We start from the raw sequence: 18,544 nt of genomic DNA on the forward strand, positions 1-18,544 counted from the left end.
GAGGACTCGGAGGGAGCCAATAGGAGCGCACATGGGTAAACATGCACCGGGGGGGGGGGTGTGATTTCGCCGGGGGGGGGAGGTCGCGCTGCACCTTGGGGGGTGGCGCAACGGCGATCCGCCCGGGTGTCAGCAAGGAACGCCGCTACTTCTCTGTATGCGGCCACATGCGGCCGCGTGTCATCGAAAATGGCTACGTGTGTCAGTACTGACACACGTGTCATAGATTCGCCATCAGGGACCTAGGGGAAGGGGTCTCCAGGGGTGGGGGCCTTGAGGAGGGGGGTTATTTGCTTTAGATAGGCACTGGAAATCGTGTCTTGTGTTATATCGGTGATGACAGATGGGGGAACACCTACAGAAAATGAAAGTTCCCATAAATGACACAGGAGATGACAGTTTTTAAGTCGTCCATCCATAGGTTTAACTGCAAAGCTGAGCAAGCTTAGGGGTCCTTTTACTAACTGGTGGTAAGCGCTAACACGTGCTTCGTACATACATAAAAACACTACCATGGGGCTCGCTTAGGCATCCTGCGATAGTTCTGGCATCTATGCATGCTTCCCTGGTGCTAAAAAATACCTTTATTTTTTAGACCTGGGGGCGAATAATTGTGCCTAGTGCTAATTGGTTAGCGGAGGTACATTGCCACATGCCTACTGATTAGCACATGGTTACCGCATGAGCCCTTTCCACCCACTAATTAGGTGTCGGTTAGGGCTCACGCACTAATGGCCACATGGTAATTGGGAAATTAGTGTGTGGCCATTAATTGAGGAAATGAAAACTCGGCCATTTTACAGCTGTGCTAAAGGTGGCCTCAGCTTGTGAGGAAACCCACGCACTAGTGATTGCCCAGGCCACCTTTTTAGTGCAGCTTAGTAAAGGACTCCTCAGCATGCAGTAACCTAGAGGGGCATAATCAAACGGGGCGCCCAAGTTTTCCTGAGGACATCCACGCAGGACGCCCCGGCGAAGGGCAGGGAAGCCCGTATTATCGAAACAAGATGGGCGTCCATCTTTTGTTTCGATAATACGGTCGGGGATGTCCAAATCTCAACATTTAGGTTGACCTTAGAGATGGTCGTCCCTGATTTTCAGCGATAATGGAAACCGAGGACGCCCATCTCAGAAACGACGAAATCCAAGCCCTTGGTTGTGGGAGGAGCCAGCATTCATAGTGCACTGGTCCCCCTGACATGCTAGGACACCAACGGGCACCCTAGGGGGCACTGCAGTGGACTTCAGAAATTGCTCCCAGGTGCATAGTTCCATTACCTTGTGCGCTGAGCCCCCCCCCCCAAAAAAAAAAACCCACTACCCACAACTGTACACACTACCAAAGCCCTAAGGGTTGAAGGGGGGCACCTAGATGTGGGTTAGTGGGTTTCTGGTGGGTTTGAAGGGCTCACACTTACCACCACAAGTGTAACAGGTAGGGGGATGGCCTGGGTCCACCTGCCGGAAGTGCACTCCAGTACCCACTAAAACTGCTCCAGGGACCTGTATACTGCTGTCAGAGAGCTGGGTATGACATTTGAGGCTGGCATAGAGGCTGTCAAAAAATATTTTAATTTTTTTAGGGTGGGAGGGGGTTAGTGACCATGGGGGAGTAAGGGGAAGTCATCCCTGATTCCCTCCGGTGGTCATCTGGTCAGTTCGGGCACCTTTTTGAGGCTTGGTCGCAAGAAAAGTGGACCAAGTTAAGTTGGCCAAGTGCTCGTCAGGGACGCCCTTCTTTTTCCATTATCGGCCTGGATGCCCATGTATTAATCACGCCCCAGTCCCGCCTTCGCTATGCTTCCAACACGCCCCTGGGAACTTTGGTCATCCCTGCAACAAAAAGCAGTTGAGGACGCCCAAAATCGCCAATTTGAGCGACCCTGGGAGAAGGACGCCCATCTTCTGATTTGTGTCAAAAGATGGGCACCCTTCTCTTTCGAAAATAAGCCTGCTAGTCTTTTTAGGGGAGCTTTCTTGGATCATGAGGTTGTCCAGAAAGTATAGGTTTGACTACTGGATAATTGCATTTTCTCATAGATATGTTGGGTTGGATAATTTGTATGTGATTTATGTCTGATGTTGAGATTAGAGCTGAACCATTGGTATAAACTGCTTTGATCTGGATTTTACTTCAAGGGTCAGTATATCAAAAGCTAAAAATCAATACATAAATACATTTTCTTCTAGAGTAGCTGGTGTCTAGTCAGGTCATTGCAACCTCTGTACAGATTTACATGAAAATATTATTTATTATTTATTGCATTTGTACCCCAATTATCCCACCTTTTTGCAGGCTCAATATATAAAATTGCTCCTGTTTATGACTGTTCTGTACACATTTGTTTTTGCAGAACAAATAGTGTCATCCTGTTTCCATGAGCAGGGCATTACAGTTTTAGCTGTATTACATTGTTGAAGATGAAGAAATCTTTTTCCTTGACTAATGCCAAACTAATTAAGAGAATCTTCGGGCAGCAGGAACAGACCAGGAAGCAGCAGGCAGTACTTCGTGGCAAAAAGATCCCTAAACAGCCAGAGAGGCACAAGGAAGGAACTGATTGTTACATTTATTTTTAAGATTATGCCACACTCGGGGTCCTTTTACTAAGCTGTGATAAAAGTGGCCTGCGTCAGTGTAGGCATGTGTTTTGGGCGTGCACTGGGCCAGTTTTTACCATGTCTGCATAAAAGGGCTTTTTAAAACTGGGACGGGAAAAGGGTATTCGGTAAAACTGAAACTAGTGAGCATCTAAAACTGGCCTGAGTCCTTAACGTCACCCATTGATCTAGCGGCTCATGGACTACATGTGGTGACCGGTTGGCGTGCGCAAACTGCCATTAACTGTGGGAGGAAATAAATAAAAATCATCCAAGCATTATGGATGCACGATAAACCTGAAATTTCTGCCAGGGGGGGACACAGTAGCCTGCTGGTAGTCTCGTTTGGGTGCACTGCATGCACATAGAGCCTAATGCGCCTTTGTAAAAGGGCCCAAAAAAACTTTCAGTCTAGGTAGGTTACAAGTAAAACTTACAATTTAAACACATACATATGAAATATGAAGAGACGATCCTTGGTCGGCTACTACCCGGGGCAGATCACCGTTGCGCACCCCCCCCCCCACCGATGCAGCGGTGTCCCCCCAGGTGTAGCACAACATCCCACCAGCAGTGTTGCCAGGTGGGCGATTTTACCACCCAATTGGGCGGTTTTCCGCGACCCGCCGCGGGAAATTTTTGCCCGCGGCGGGTTGCGGTTTTTTGGGCTTCTTTTTTGCCTTTTGGGCGGTTTTTTGGCGGTTTTTTCGGCCGCGGGGGGCGGGGTTAGTGATATTTTGGGCGGTGTTAGTGACGTTCTGGGCGGGGCCGATGACGGCGGGGACGGGGGTGATGACCCGGGGGTGGGGGTGTCAGGGGCGAGGTTTGAGTTTGGGCAGGTTTTGGGCTGGATTTAGGCTGGTTTGGGTGGGAAAAAAATTTTCCACCTGGCAACCCTGCCCCCCAGTGCATCAACCCCCCCCCCCCCCGAGGTATCACCCAAGCTCCTCCCCAGGTGCATTCTTAGCTGTTGGTTCCTCTGGTTCCCTGCTCCTTCTGCCGTGTGGCTGCTTTCTGCACCCCTCCAGCAGTGTGCACCCGGGGCGGACCGTCCCACCCTCAGTACACCACTGGAACTATGCATAATAAATATTTGTGAGAATCCTAAGGTTCTGCCTTGTAGGGACTGCAGAGACATCTTGTGACCTGTTTATACCTCTGCACCTTCCAGAACAAGGGAGGGCTCTCCTAACCAGTGAGGTAATGGCAGGAGGAAACTTATTTTGGAGGGGAACCGGGACTGGTAAGAAACACCAGCCCCAAAGGTAATCTGAGTCTTTGGCTAAGGAACCATTGTATCATAAGCTGCAGTGAATCACTGAGATGACAGGAGGTTCTCAGCAAGGATACCTGTGTTCTCAAGGAGAAGGTAATAATAGCAGAAGGGGCCTTAGAGTACCAAGAAGGAGAAAGAAGTCCTGATCCTGGAAAAGGAGAATTTCTAGGAAAAGTACGGATAGGAACACCCTGCTACATTACTCTAGCCACCATCCTAGACACCTACCTGACAACCTCCCGTTAGGACAATTCTTGAAGCTGTGATGATGATGAAACGGCAGAAGTCATGTCCTTGAGATTGCTAGTACGGGGTTATCTATCTGAGATTATTCGAAGATCTTATAAAAGAGCTCTTTAGGCTACCAGCATAGGGTAGACTGGGGGGGGCGAGGGGGGGCGCCGCCGCGCCATTAGTTTTAAAAAAAAAAAAAAAACCACATGCAGGCAGGCACGCGCTCCTCTCGGTCCACTTGGCTTCCCTGCCCTCTCTATCTGCGTCCCGCCTTCCTCTGACGTCATTTCCTTTCAGGCGGGACGCAGCCAGAGAGGGCAGGGAAGCCAAGCGACCGAGAGGAGCGTGTCCGTCTACTCCTCTCTTCCTCCCTCCCTCCGGCGCAGGCAGCAGTCTTCCAGCGTTCCTGGCAGCGGTAGCATTGTACACGCTGCCTTTGGCTCTGCCCCGAAGCCTTCTCTTCAAGTTCCTGTTCCCGCATAGGTGGGAACAGGAACTTGAAGAGAAGGCTTCCGGGCAGACCGAAGGCAGCGTGTACATCGCTACTCGCTGCCAGGAACGCTGAAAAAGCTGAAGACTGTTGCCTGCGCCGGAGGGAGGGAGGGGGAAGAGAGGGGGTAAACGGAGTCACGATCTTGGACCTCGCGGGGGGGGCAGTAGAAGATGGATGGGACTGGAAGGGATGGGAAGCAGAGGGAAGGAGCAGGAGATGAATGGGACTGGGAGGGGGGGGAGCAGAGGGAAGGAGCAAGAGATGAATGGGACTGGGAGGGGTGGGAAGCAGAGGGAAGGAGCAAGAAATGAATGGGACTAGGAGGGGTGGGAAGCAGAGGAAGGAGCAGGAGATGAAGGGACTGGGAGGGTGGGAAGCAGAGGGAAGGAGCAAGAGAGATGGGACTGGAAGGGGTGGGAAGCAGAGGGAAGGAGCAGGAGATGAATGGGACTGGAGGGGTGGGAAGCAGAGGGAAGGAGCAAGAGATGGATGGACTGGGAGGGGTGGGAAGCAGAGGGAAGGAGCAGGAATGAATGGGACTGGGAGGGGTGGGAAGCAGAGGGAAGGAGCAGGAGATGAATGGGACTGGGAGGGGTGGGAAGCAGAGGAAGGAGCAAGAGATGAATGGGACTGGGAGGGGGGGGAAGCAGAGGGAAGGAGCAGGAGATGAATGGGACTGGGGGGTGGGAAGCAGAGGGAAGGAGCAAGAGATGGATGGGACTGGAAGGGTGGGAAGCAGAGGAAGGGAGCAGGAGATGAATGGGACTGGGAGGGGTGGGAAGCAGAGGGAAGGAGCAAGAGATGGATGGGACTGGGAGGGTGGGAAGCAGAAGGAGCAGGAAATGAATGGGACTGGGAGGGGTGGGAAGCAGAGGGAAGGAGCAGGAGATGAATGGGACTGGAGGGTGGGAAGCAGAGGGAAGGAGCAGGAAATGAATGGGACTGGGAGGGGTGGGAAGCAGAGGGTAGGAGCAAGAGATAGATGGGACTGGGAGGGTGGGAAGCAGAGGGAAGGAGCAGGAGATGAATGGGACTGGGAGGGGTGGGAAGCAGAGGGAAGGAGCAAGAGAGATGGGACTGGGAGGGTGGGAAGCAGAGGGAAGGAGCAGGAGATGGATGGGACTGGTGGGGTGGGAAGCAGAGGAAGGAGCAGGAGATGAATGGGACTGGGAGGGGTGGGAAGCAGCAAGAGATGGATGGGACTGCGAGGGGGGGGAGCAGAGGGATGGACCAGGAGATGGATGGGATTGGGGGAGGTCAGGCACAGCAGAGGAAGGAGCAGAAAATGGATGGGACAGAGGGATGGTGAGCAGAGGGAAGGAACAGAAGATGGATGGAACTGGGAGGGTTGGGGAGCAGAGGGAAGGAGCAAGAGATGGATGGGACTGGAGGGTGGGGAGCAGAGGGAAGCCTACTAGAAAGAAGACACTGCATAAAACAGAAGACACTGGGATCAAAGCGAATAGAAAAACTAAATGATCAGACAACAAAGGTAAATAAAAGTATTTTATTCATAATTTATTAATTGAAATGTGTCAGCTTTTTGAAATATGCATCTGTGATATTTTGCCTGTAAATTTCATTTCCTTCCTCCATATTAGCATATTCATTTGCATATTTATATATGCAAATGATATGCTAATATGCTCCGCCCATTCTTTGCCCCCCAAATGAAACAGTCAAACTACGCCTATGGCTACCAGAGAGTTACTTTTACAACCATGACGGAAGGAAGTGGATATGAGATTGGCGTGTGTCCTACCTTATTCTGATCGTGCTTTCAAGATTAAACAAATCATAGAAGAGCACTGTCATGTGATACAACGACACCAGGCTGAGATTTGTGTTCTCAAGAGAAAGAAATTTAAAAGATAAGCTTACCATACCTCATTTTACAATGCAGATGTGGACACTGTCAAGTTTGTCAATACACAAAAGAAACTGAAATTGTGGAACATCCAATAAGATGGAAGACATATAGATTAAAGGCATGAACTGATTGCTCAACTTAAGTTGTAGTGTATATGGTGTCAAATTTCTGTCCAAAATTGTGTATTGGTTTCACTACAAGATCTACCTAACTCTTACCTTTCAGGAATTCCAGACTGCCCAATTTGACTGCCCCTATCGGTCTGGCTGCTCACGCATCCTTTAGATTGTAAGCTCTTTGAGCAGGGATTGTCCTTCTATGTTAAATTGTACAGCGCTGCGTAACCCTAGTAGCGCTTTAGAAATGTTAAGTAGTAGTAGTATTTCTGAACATCTCAGGTGTATTAGGAATTGTGACAGTGGAAGCATCTTAATATAACACTAGCTAGATACAGCTAGCTAGCTCAATGGAGAAGGGTAGTTAGTGGGGTTCCCCAGGGGTCTGTGCTGGGACCGCTGCTTTTTAACATATTTATAAATGACCTAGAGATGGGAGTAACTAGTGAGGTAATTAAATTTGCTGATGACACAAAGTTATTCAAAGTCGTTAAATCGCGGGAGGATTGTGAAAAATTACAAGAGGACCTTCTGGGAGACTGGGCATCTAAATGGCAGATGACGTTTAATGTGAGCAAGTGCAAAGTGATGCATGTGGGAAAGAGGAACCCGAATTATAGCTACATCATGCAAGGTTCCACATTAGGAGTCACGAACCAAGAAAAGAATCTAGGTGTCGTCGTTGAGGATATGTTGAAACCTTCTGTTCAGTGTGCTGCTTCAGCTAAGAAAGCAAATAGAATGTTAGGTATTATTAGGAAAGGAATGGAAAACAAAAATGAGGATGTTATAATGCCTTTGTATCGCTCCATGGTGCGACCACACCGCGAATAATGTGTTCAATTCTGGTCGCCGCATCTCAATAAAGATATAGTTGAATTAGAAAAGGTGCAGAGAAGGGCGATGAAAATGATAAAGGGGATGGGACGACTTCCTTATGAGGAAAGGCTAAAGCGGCTAGGGTTTTTCAGCTTGGAGAAAGGCGGCTGAGGGGAGATATGATAGAAGTCTATAAAATAATGAGTGAACGGGTAGCTGTGAAGCGTCTGTTTACGCTTTCCAAAAATACTAGGACTAGGGGGCATGCGATGAAGCTACAATGTAGTAAATTTAAAACGAATCGGAGAAAATCTTTCTACACTCAATGTGTAATTGAGCTCTGGAATTCATTGCCAGAGAATGTGGTAGGGGCAGTTAGCTTAGCGGAGTTTTAAAAAGATTTGGATGGCTTCCTAAAGGAAAAGTCCATAGACTGTTATTAAATGGGGAAAATCCACTATTTCTGGGATAAGCAGCATAAAATGTTTTGTACTTTTTTGGGATCTTGCCAGGTACTTGTGACCTGGATTGGCCACTGTTGGAAACAGGATACTGGGCTTGATGGACCTTCGGTCTGTCCCAGTATGGCAATACTTATGTACTTGGGATTCTGAATGGAATCTTGCTACTCTTTGGGGTTCTACATGGAATGTTGTTACACTTTGAAATTCTGCATGGAATCTTGTTATTCTTCAGAATTCTAGAATCTTGCTACTCTTTGGGGTTCTACATAGAATGTTGCTACTATTTAGGTTTCTGTCAGGTACCTGTGACCTGGATTGGCAACTGTTGGAAACAGGATGCTGGGCTTGATGGACCTTCGGTCTGTCCCAGTATGACAATACTTATGTACTTATGTATACAGACACTGATGCACTATTAGGAATAGCAAGGGGAAAAATACATACAGTCATATACTGTATGTTTTCCCTTACTATTACATTTGAATGAAAGTTATGTTACTTCTGCCTTATCAAGACTTACAAACATTAGATATTACAACAGTTTCTGGAAAATAGAATGATTTTGTTCCGCCCAGTGAGTCAGAGATAACAACTGTTGGTAAAAAGGATTAATTGGGGGCGGGGGGAAGAGGGGTTGGTGGTTCAGAGGCTAGGATAGGGGAGGGCAGACTTATACGGGGTCTGTGCCTGAGCCGGTGATGGGAGGCGGGACTGGTGGTTGGGAGGTGAGAAATACTGCTGGACAGACTTATACGGTCTGTGCCCTGAAAAAGACAGGTACAAATCAAGGTAAGGTATACACATATGATTTATGGGCAGACTAGATGGACCGTGCAGGTCTTTTTCTGCCGTCATCTACTATGTTACTATGTCCTTTGGATATGGTGTCAGTTCCCTTGACTGAATTTGTAATCATACTAGTTTGTTCATGTATATGGAAAGAGGGAAGGGTCTGGGTGTGTTCTTTGCAGGCCGAAAAATAAACTTGCATTCCCCACTATCAGAAAAAGAGTGTACTCTTTTCCAAAAGAATGTGTGCTATTATTGCCAAATAAAAAATAAATAAAAAATAAATAATCAAACAAACAAATAAATAAATAAAATTGTTCATGTTTTCTCTGCTTGTTTTAATGATACTCAACAACATGGAATATGTCTTTTGACATCTGCGATGTAATTGGCTTAGAGGGGCATAATCGAACGTCGCCGGCGAAATAGATCGCCGGCAATCTATTTTGGCGGTGGCGCAACAGCTGGCCGGAACCGTATTATCGAAAGAGATGGCCGACCATTTTTTTCTGATAATACGGTTTAGCCCGGCCAAATGCCAGAGTTCGCCGGGTTTGAGATCGCCGGTTTTGTTTTTCAGCGAAATCCAAGGCATTTGGTCGTGGGACGAGCCAGCATTTGTAATGCACTGGTCCCCCTCACATGCCAGGGCACCCTAGGGGCACTTCTAAAAATGTTTAAAAAAATACAAAATAAGCTGCCAGGTGCATAGCTCCCTTACCGTCGGTGCTGAGCCCCCCAAATCCCCCCCAAACCCACTCCCCACACCTCTACTCCATTACCATAGCCCTTATGGGTGAAGGGGGGCACTTACATGTGGGTACAGTGGGTGTTGGGGGGGGGTTTGGATGGCTCAACACTTAGAACCACAAGTGTAACAGGTAGGGGGGGATGGGCCTGGGTCCACCTGCCTGAAGTGCACTGCACCCATTAAAAACTGCTCCAGGGACTTGCCTACTGCTGTCAGGGACCTGGGTATGACATTTGAGGCTGGCATACAGGCTGGCAAAAAAGTGCTTTATTTTTTTCGTGTGGGAGGAGGTTGGTGACCACTGGGGGTCATTCCCCATTCCCTCCATTGGTCATCTGGTCAGTTGGGGCACCTTTTTGAGGCTTGGTCGTGAAAAAAAAGAACCAAGTAAAGCCAGCGAAATACTGCTTAACGCCGCTTTTTTTCCCATTATCCTCGAAAGTCGGCCATCTGGTAGCCACGTCCATGCCCGCCCATGCCCCGCCTTCGCTTCGCTGGCAACACGCCCCTTTGAAGTTTCGCTGGGGAGGCGATGGAAAAGCGGTGATGCTGTCAAAAAAGCAGCAGTCAATTATACTGATTTTGCCGCTTTTCCAAGATCACTGGCCATCTCCCGATTTATGTCGAAAGTTGGCCAGCGATCACTTTCGATAATAAGCAGGTTGGTCATTATTAAAAAAAACAAAACTAGCTGAAAACATCTTCGTTTTAGTCCTGGATGTTTTCATTTTTGTTCCGTTATGGCTGAGAAACGTCCAGGTCTTAAGAACACTCAAATCCCGCCCTTAACACCCCCTCCCCCCCCCCCCCCCCCCCCCCCACACACACACACATGCATCCTTGAGATTTGGTCACACTGCAAATGAACAGCATAGAAAAAAAAATGGGTTTCCAAAATACAAATTTGGACGTTTTGGAGAGAAAAATGGCCAAATGCTGCTTTATGCCACTTTTTAGATGATTTTCTCTTTTGAAAATGAGCCCCAATAGTGTCCTGAAAGCTCTTCACTACTGGAAATATTAAAAGAAATGTTGTCTGCATAAGAAAAATACATTGCTTCAAAGTAACTAAGCACATATTGCAGTTCACTCAGGGTTGTGTAGCAGGATATACAAACTGAATGATTAAGGATCCATTGATTTATTGTTCTTGTTTTACTGTTTACTGTCAAGGTGGAATAGAGTAAAGCCTATCAAGCAAATAAAGACAGGCTTCAGTTCCATTTGTCTACAATCACCTTCCTAGATTTACACCACAAATGTTGGCCATGTCTTTGTCTGTAGAGTGCATGCCCTTGAATGTACATCAGACTACACTAACCTAAGAAATCTGATTCACTCAAAAGAAACTAATGAAACTGCATGTTTGTGCTTAAATGTCTCTTAATTGCATATGTAGCCTTGCAATAGAAGGGTATACACCACCATTTCCACAATAGGGTAATATTCAACGCCATTTCCGCAATAGGGTAATATTCAACGCCATTTCCGCAATAGAAGGGTATTATACACCGCGATTTCCGCAATAGGGTAATTCAACGCCATTTCCGCAATAGAAGGATTATACTCCGCGATTTCCGCAATGGAAGGGTATATACACCGCCATTTCCTCAATAGAAGGTATATACGCCATTTCCGCAATGGAAGGGTATATACACCGCCATTTCCTCAATAGAAGGTATTATACGCCCAATTTCCGCATGGAAGGGTATATACACCGCCATTTCCGCAATAGAATATATACACGCCATTTCCGCAAGTAGAAGGGTATTATACACCGCAATTTCCGCAATAGGGTAATATTCAACGCCATTTCCGCAATAGAAGGGTATTATACACCGCCATTTCCTCAATAGGGTAATATTCAACGCCATTTCCGCAATAGAAGGGTATTATACACTGCCATTTCCGCAATAGAAGGGTAATATACGCCGCGATTTCCGCAATGGAAGGGTAATATACACCGCTATTTCCTCAATAGAAGGATAATATACACCGCCATTTCCGCAATAGAAGGGTATTATACACCGCCATTTCCGCAATAGGGTAATATTCAACGCCATTTCCGCAATAGAAGGGTATTATACACCGCCATTTCCGCAATAGAAGGGTATTATACACTGCCATTTCCTCAATAGAAGGGTATTATACACTGCCATTTCCGCAATAGAAGGGTATTATACACCGCCATTTCCGCAATAGAAGGGTAATATACACCGCCATTTCCGCAATAGGGTAATATTCAACGCCATTTCCGCAATAGAAGGGTAATCAGCAGCACACCCACATTGGCGCACGCTACACGGTTACTGCACGGGTAACGCATGAGCCCTTGCCACTAAGTCAATAAGGTAAGGGTTCAGGCCGTAAATAGGCGCACGCTAGTTTTAATTTTGCGCACGCCCATTTCCCGGCCCATTAAAAAAAATGGCCTTTTTCCCAGCAGCGGTAAAAAGTGGTCCAGATCATGCCCAAAAGACGAGCCCACACTACCGCAGGCCACTTTTTACCGTGGCTTTATAAGAGGACCCACTCAATGAAGCAAAATTATTGAGTATCAACTAGGCAGTGGGAAATGGACCAATGACTCCAGGAAGACGGGATTGCGTTGATGAAGCAAAGTAATTTATTCACAGACTCGGCACAGTTTCGGCCACAGGCCTGCCTCAGTCTAAAAAAAAGTTTATTAAAACAATGTAAATAATTTGAACAAAATGATAGTAAAAACAATAAACTGTAGTATCATTAACAAATGATAAATAAACATATATGTCACTACACATTTAAAAACTCAACTTAATGTTTTGGAAACCTCTATAACATGTATGCAAATATAGAAAACACTGTTATAAAAGATTAAATAATATTGTATATAAATGATTAAACGAACCTCAAAAGATTTCCATCGAAAAGTTACGTGGAGGGGCATAATGGAACAGAAACGCCTATCTCCATGGGCGTTTATCTCCGAGAACGGGTCCGTGAAGGGGCGGGGCGGATCGTATTTTTTAAAAGAAAAAGACGCCCATGTTTTATTCGTCAAGGTGTGAGCTGGGCGTTTTTGCTTTTCAGCGATAATGGAAAATGAAATCGCCCAGCTCAAAACGAATAAATCCAAGGCATTTGTTCGTGGGAGGGGCCAGGATTCATAGTGCACTGGTCCCCCTCACATGGCAGGACACCAACCGGGCACCCTAGGGGGCACTTTTACAAAAAACAAATAAAAGGTAAAAGAGCTCCCAGGTGCATAGCACCCTTCCCTTGGGTGTTGAGCCCCCCAAATCCCCCTCAAAACCCACTGCCCACAAGTCTACATCATTACTATAGCCCTAAGAGGTGAAGGGGGGCACCTACATGTGGGCAGTGGGTTTTGAGGGGGGTTGGACGACTAATAGCATTAAGCAGCACAATTGTAACAGGTAGGGGGGGGGATGGGCCTGGGTCCACCTGCCTGACGTCCACTGCACCCCCTAACAACTGCTCCAGGGACCTGCATACTGCTGCTTGGGAGGAGGGTATGACATTTGAGGGTGAAAGTAAAAAGTTGTGAAACATCATTTGTTGTGGTGGGAGGGGGTTAGTGACCACTGGGGGAGTCAGGGGAGGTCATCCCCGACTCCCTCTGGGGGTCATCTGGTAATTTAGGGCACTTTTGGGGGCCTTATTCGTAAAAAAACAGGGTCCAGGAAAAGTGTCCTAAATTCTAGCTCAAAACTGTTCCATTATCGGCGAAGGGCGCCCATCTCTGTTCGCCCGATAACCACGCCCCAGTTCCGCCTTCGACACGCCTTCGACACGCCCCCGTCAACTTTGTCCGCATCCGCGCGACGGAGTGCAGTTGAAAGCGACCCAAATTCGGCTTTTGATTATACCGCGTTATTCGTTTTTGTGAGATAAACGCCCATCTCCCGATTTAGGTCGGAACTTGGGCGTTATTCTCGTTCGATTATAAGCTGGATAGTAACATAGTAACATAGTAGATGACGGCAGATAAAGACCTGCATGGTCCATCCAGTCTGCCCATGACAAACTCATATGTGTATACCTTATCTTGAATTCGTACCTGTCCTTTTCAGGGCACAGACCATATAAGTCTGCCCAGCAGTATTTCCCGCCTCCCAACCACCAGTCCCGCCTCCCATCACCGGCTCTGGTACAGACCGTATAAGTCTGCCCTCCCCTATCCTCGCCTCCCAACCACCACCCCCTCTTCCCCCCAACTGCTCCGCCACCCAATTTCAGCTAAGCTTCTGAGGATCCATTCCCTCTGCACAGGATTCCTCTATGCATATCCCACGCATGTTTGAACTCCGTTACCGTTTTCATCTCCACCACCTCCCGCGGGAGGGCATTCCAAGCGTCCACCACCCTCTCCGTGAAAAATACTTCCTGACATCTTTCCTGAGTCTGCCCCCTTCAATCTCATTTCATGTCCTCTCGTTCTACCGCCTTCCCATCTCCGGAAAAGGTGCGTTTGCGGATTAATACCTTTCAAATATTTGAACGTCTGTATCATATCACCCCTGTTCCTCCTTTCCTCCAGGGTGTACATGTTCAGGTCAGCAAGCCTTTTTTATACGTCTTGGAACGTAATTCCCATACCATCCTCGTAGCTTTTCTTTGCACCGCTTCCATTTTTTTTACATCCTTCGTAAGATACCGCCTCCAAAACTGAACACAATACTCCAGGTGGGGCCTCACCAACGTCTTATATAGGGGCATTAAAACCTCCTTTCTTCTGCTGGTCACTCCTCTCTCTATACAGCCTAGCAATCTTCTAGCTACTGCCACCGCCTTGTCGCACTGTTTCGTCGCCTTCAGGTCCTCAGATACTATCACCCCAAGATCCCTCTCCCCGTCCGTGCCTATCAGACTCTCCCGCCTAACACATACGTCTCCCTTGGATTTCTACTCCCTAAGTGCATTTCTTCGCATTGAATTTTAATTGCCAAACGTTAGACCATTCTTCTAGCTTCTTCAGATCTTTTTCATGTTTTCCACACCCTCTGGGGTGTCCACTCTTGGAAATCTTGGTGTCATCCGCAAAAAGGCAAACCTTACCTTGTAACCCCTCGCAATGTCACTCACAAATATATTGAACAGAATGGGCCCAGCACCGATCCCTGAGGCACCACTACTCACCTTTCCCTCCTCCGAGCGAACGCCATTCACCACCACCCTCTGGCGTCTGTCCGTCAACCAGTTCCTAATCCAGTTCACCACTTCGGGTCCTATCTTCAGGCCGTCTAGTTTATTTAAGAGCCTCCTGTGGGGAACCGTGTCAAAAGCCTTGCTGAAATCTAAGTATATGACGTCCATAGCACGTCCTTGATTTAATTCTCCTGTCACCCAGTCAAAGAATTCAATGAGATTCGTTTGGCACGATTTCCCTTTGGTGAAACCATGTTGTCTCGGATCTTGCAACTTATTGGCTTCCAGGAAATTCACTATCCTTTCCTTCAGCATGGCTTCCATTACTTTTCCAATAACCGAAGTGAGGCTTACCGGCCTGTAGTTTCCAGCTTCTTCCCTATCCCCACTTTTGTGAAGAGGGACCACCTCCGCCGTTCTCCAATCCCTTGGAACCTCTCCCCTCTCCAAGGATTTATTAAACAAGTCTTTAAGAGGACCCGCCAGAAGCTCTCTGAGCTCCCTCAGTATTCTGGGGTGGATCCCGTCCGGCCCCATGGCTTTGTCCACCTTCAGCTTTCCAAGTTGTTGATACACACTCTCTTCCGTGAACGGCGCTCTATCCACCTCATTCTCAGGAGTACTTTTGCCAGTCCCTCTCGGTCCTTCCCCAGGGTTTTCATCAGTGAAAACAGAACAAAAGTATCTATTTAGCAAATTGGCTTTTTCGTCATCATTTTCTACATAGTTTTGTTTGTTGTTCTTTTAGTCTCACAATTCCCTTTATAGTCTTTCTCCTTTCACTAATATACCTGAAGAAGTTTTTGTCTCCCCTCCTTACATTTCTAGCCATTTGTTCTTCCGCTTGCGCCTTCGCCAGACGTACCTCTCTCTTGGCTTCTTTCAGTTTCATCGGTATTCCTCCCCGTGTCCTCCTCTTGAGATTTTCTATATTTCTGGAACGCTAACTCTTTAATCTTATTTTCTCAGCCACTTGCTTTGAGAACCATATCGGTTTCCTTTTTCTCTTGCTTTTATTTACTCTCCTTACATAAAGGTCTTTGGCCCTGTTTATTACTTCTTTTAGCCTGGACCACTGTCCTTCCACTTCTCGTATGTCCTCCCAGCCCATCAGCTCCTTCCTCAGGTATTCTCCCATTTTGTTAAAGTCAGCTCGCTTGAAATGGAGGACTTTGAGTTTAGAGTGGCCGCCATCCACATGAGCCGTTACATCAAAACAAACCGTTTGATGGTCACTGTTTCCCAGGTGCGCAGCCACTCGGACATTTGACACACTATCCCCATTTGTGAGCACCAGATCCAATGTGGCTCCCTCCCTCGTGGGTTCGTTCACCATTTGTCTGAGCAGAGCACTTTGGAAAGCATCCACAATCTCTCTACTTCTTTCCGATTTTGCAGACGGAACCTTCCAATCTACATCCGGCAGATTAAAATCTCCCAACAACAGCACCTCTTTTCTTCCCCAACTTTTGAATATCAGCAATCAGATCTTTATCTAGTTCTTCCAATTGTGTCGGGGGTCTATAGACAACACCCACGTGGACCAATGTTCTATCTCTCTTTTTAAGGTGATCCATATCGCTTCTTCCTTTCCCCAGTTCCCTGTCATTTCAGTCGCTGGGATATCATTTCTGACATACAGAGCTACTCCTCCACCTATACGTCCCTCTCTATCCTTCCTAAAAAGATTATAGCCTGGTATGTTTACATCCCATTCATGGGAACCATTGAGCCATGTCTCTGTGACTGCAACTATGTCCAAGTCAGCCTCCAAAATCAGGGCTTGAAGGTCAGGAATTTTCTTGCTTAGACTGCGAGCATTTGTGGTCATCGCTTTCCATGTGCATTTCCTAGTATGTGTTTTGGTTTTAGTGATTTGTGAGGGTGTTTTCTCATTGGGTTAAATACATAATGGCATGCTAAAAATTTGGTATTACAAATAAATATAAAAATGTATTAAAATTGCTAACAGGAACCAGGTTTCAAATAATATGAACTAAAATGTTAACAACAACTCCATAGACCATTCCTGTACATTGATACCTTACTGAAAAAGATTTCTTTTAATTATTATATAAAATTAATGAAATATGGAAAATTAAAAACAATGAATAATTATGTATATTCTATTAAAATAAAATACTATGAGATATAAAATATATGTACTGAAATTTTTTATAAAAGAAAATTCATTATTAGATGAATGAATTATTAACCCAGAGTTATTAACAGTTCAAGCTTCTCTTACTAACCTACAAATGCACTCGATCTGCAGCCCCTCCTTACCTCTCTACCCTCATCTCCCCTTACGTCCCTACCCGTAACCTCCGCTCTCAAGACAAATCCCTCCTTTCAGTACCCTTCTCCACCACCGCCAACTCCAGGCTCCGCCCTTTCTGCCTCGCCTCACCCCATGCTTGGAACAAACTCCCTGAGCCCATACGCCAGGCCCCCTCCCTGCCCATCTTCAAATCATAGCTCAAAGCCCACCTCTTCAATGTCGCTTTCGGCACCTAATCACAACTCAGGAAATCTAGACTACCCCAACTTGACATTTCGTCCTTTAGATTGTAAGCTCTTCTGAGCAGGGACCGTCCTTAGTTATTAATTTGTACAGCGCTGCGTAACCCTAGTAGCGCTCTAGAAATGTTAAGTAGTAGTAGTAGTAGTAGTAGTAGAGTGTATTGTCTGACATTGTGAAGAATATTCTAAAGTATTGTATGATCACATATTTAACTTGTATTTAAATGTCTATTTAAAAACTTATTTTAAAAGGCTAAAAAATATATATAAGAAGAATGCCATTATTTTTTTTTAATAAATTGAAGATATATAATGTATAAAACAAAAAAATTGTATGAATGACACACCTTGAATGATCCTCATAGCTTGGAAAAAAGGTATTTGTTTTCCAATTATCTTGAAAAATCCTCGTGGCTTGGAGAATGCGTATATAAGAAGTCTGAAAAACGAATAATCTAGTGGATAATTTGAATGATAATACAGATATGCTCATATGTATGTGTATGCTTGAATATCCATTCAATGCTATTAATTTGATTGTGTGTGTTTGCATGATCACAACCGCAACGAAAATAACCAACTGAACGACATCCATATATTAATGCAAATTAATAAGTGATATATGGAAATCTGTTATATATATATATTAAATTATGCTTTTGTAATAATTAATACAATGTGTTTGACATAAAAAATGATACGAACATATATGAAATGCCATTATCGAAATACAACTATATATACGTATATCTGTATTCTGCTACAACGGAGCGTATGTGTGTGTGTCATCATTACTACACTTTAAAATACCGTAGCTTCATTCATTGTTGATAAAAATGCTTGAAAATTAGAACATGCGTGAATAGAAACTTAAATCTTATAGAGTAAAAACGATCTGAGCATACATCTATGTACTGAATATGTATGTGTATGTATCTGTCGCAGGTGTTATTAAATGTAATAAAAACTTGATAGAAAATAAAGCTCATTCTTTTAACTATATAGTAACATAGTAACATAGTAGATGACGGCAGAAAAAGACCTGCACGGTCCATCCAGTCTGCCCACGATAAACTCATATGTGTATACCTTACCTTGATTTGTACCTGTCTTTTTCAGGGCACAGATCGTATAAGTCTGTCCAGCAGTATTTCCTGCCTCCCAACCACCAGTCCCGCCTCCCATCACCGGCTCTGGCACAGACCCCGAATAAGTCTGCCCTCCCCTATCCTAGCCTCTCAACCATCCCCTCTTCCCCCCGCCACCCAATTTCAGCTAAGCTTCTGTGGATCCATTCCTTCTGCACAGGATTCCTTTATGCCTATCCCACGCATGTTTGAATTCCGTTACCATTTTCATCTCCACCACCTCCCGCGGGAGGGCATTCCAAGCGCTCACCACCCTCTCCGTGAAGAAATACTTCCTGACATCTTTCCTGAGTCTTGCCCCCTTCAATC

At 46.0% G+C, this 18,544-nt stretch overlaps 1 protein-coding gene across 1 annotated transcript in view; it reads right to left on the bottom strand.

Annotated features, from left to right (window-relative positions):
* Positions 1 to 18,544, bottom strand: part of AK9 (adenylate kinase 9) — a 327,370-nt gene that overhangs the window by 192,540 nt on the left and 116,286 nt on the right. The gene's annotated exons all lie outside the window — the stretch shown is intronic.

The sequence above is a fragment of the Microcaecilia unicolor genome, chromosome 3 (genome assembly GCF_901765095.1).
Source record: "Microcaecilia unicolor chromosome 3, aMicUni1.1, whole genome shotgun sequence".
Lineage (NCBI taxonomy): Eukaryota > Metazoa > Chordata > Amphibia > Gymnophiona > Siphonopidae > Microcaecilia > Microcaecilia unicolor.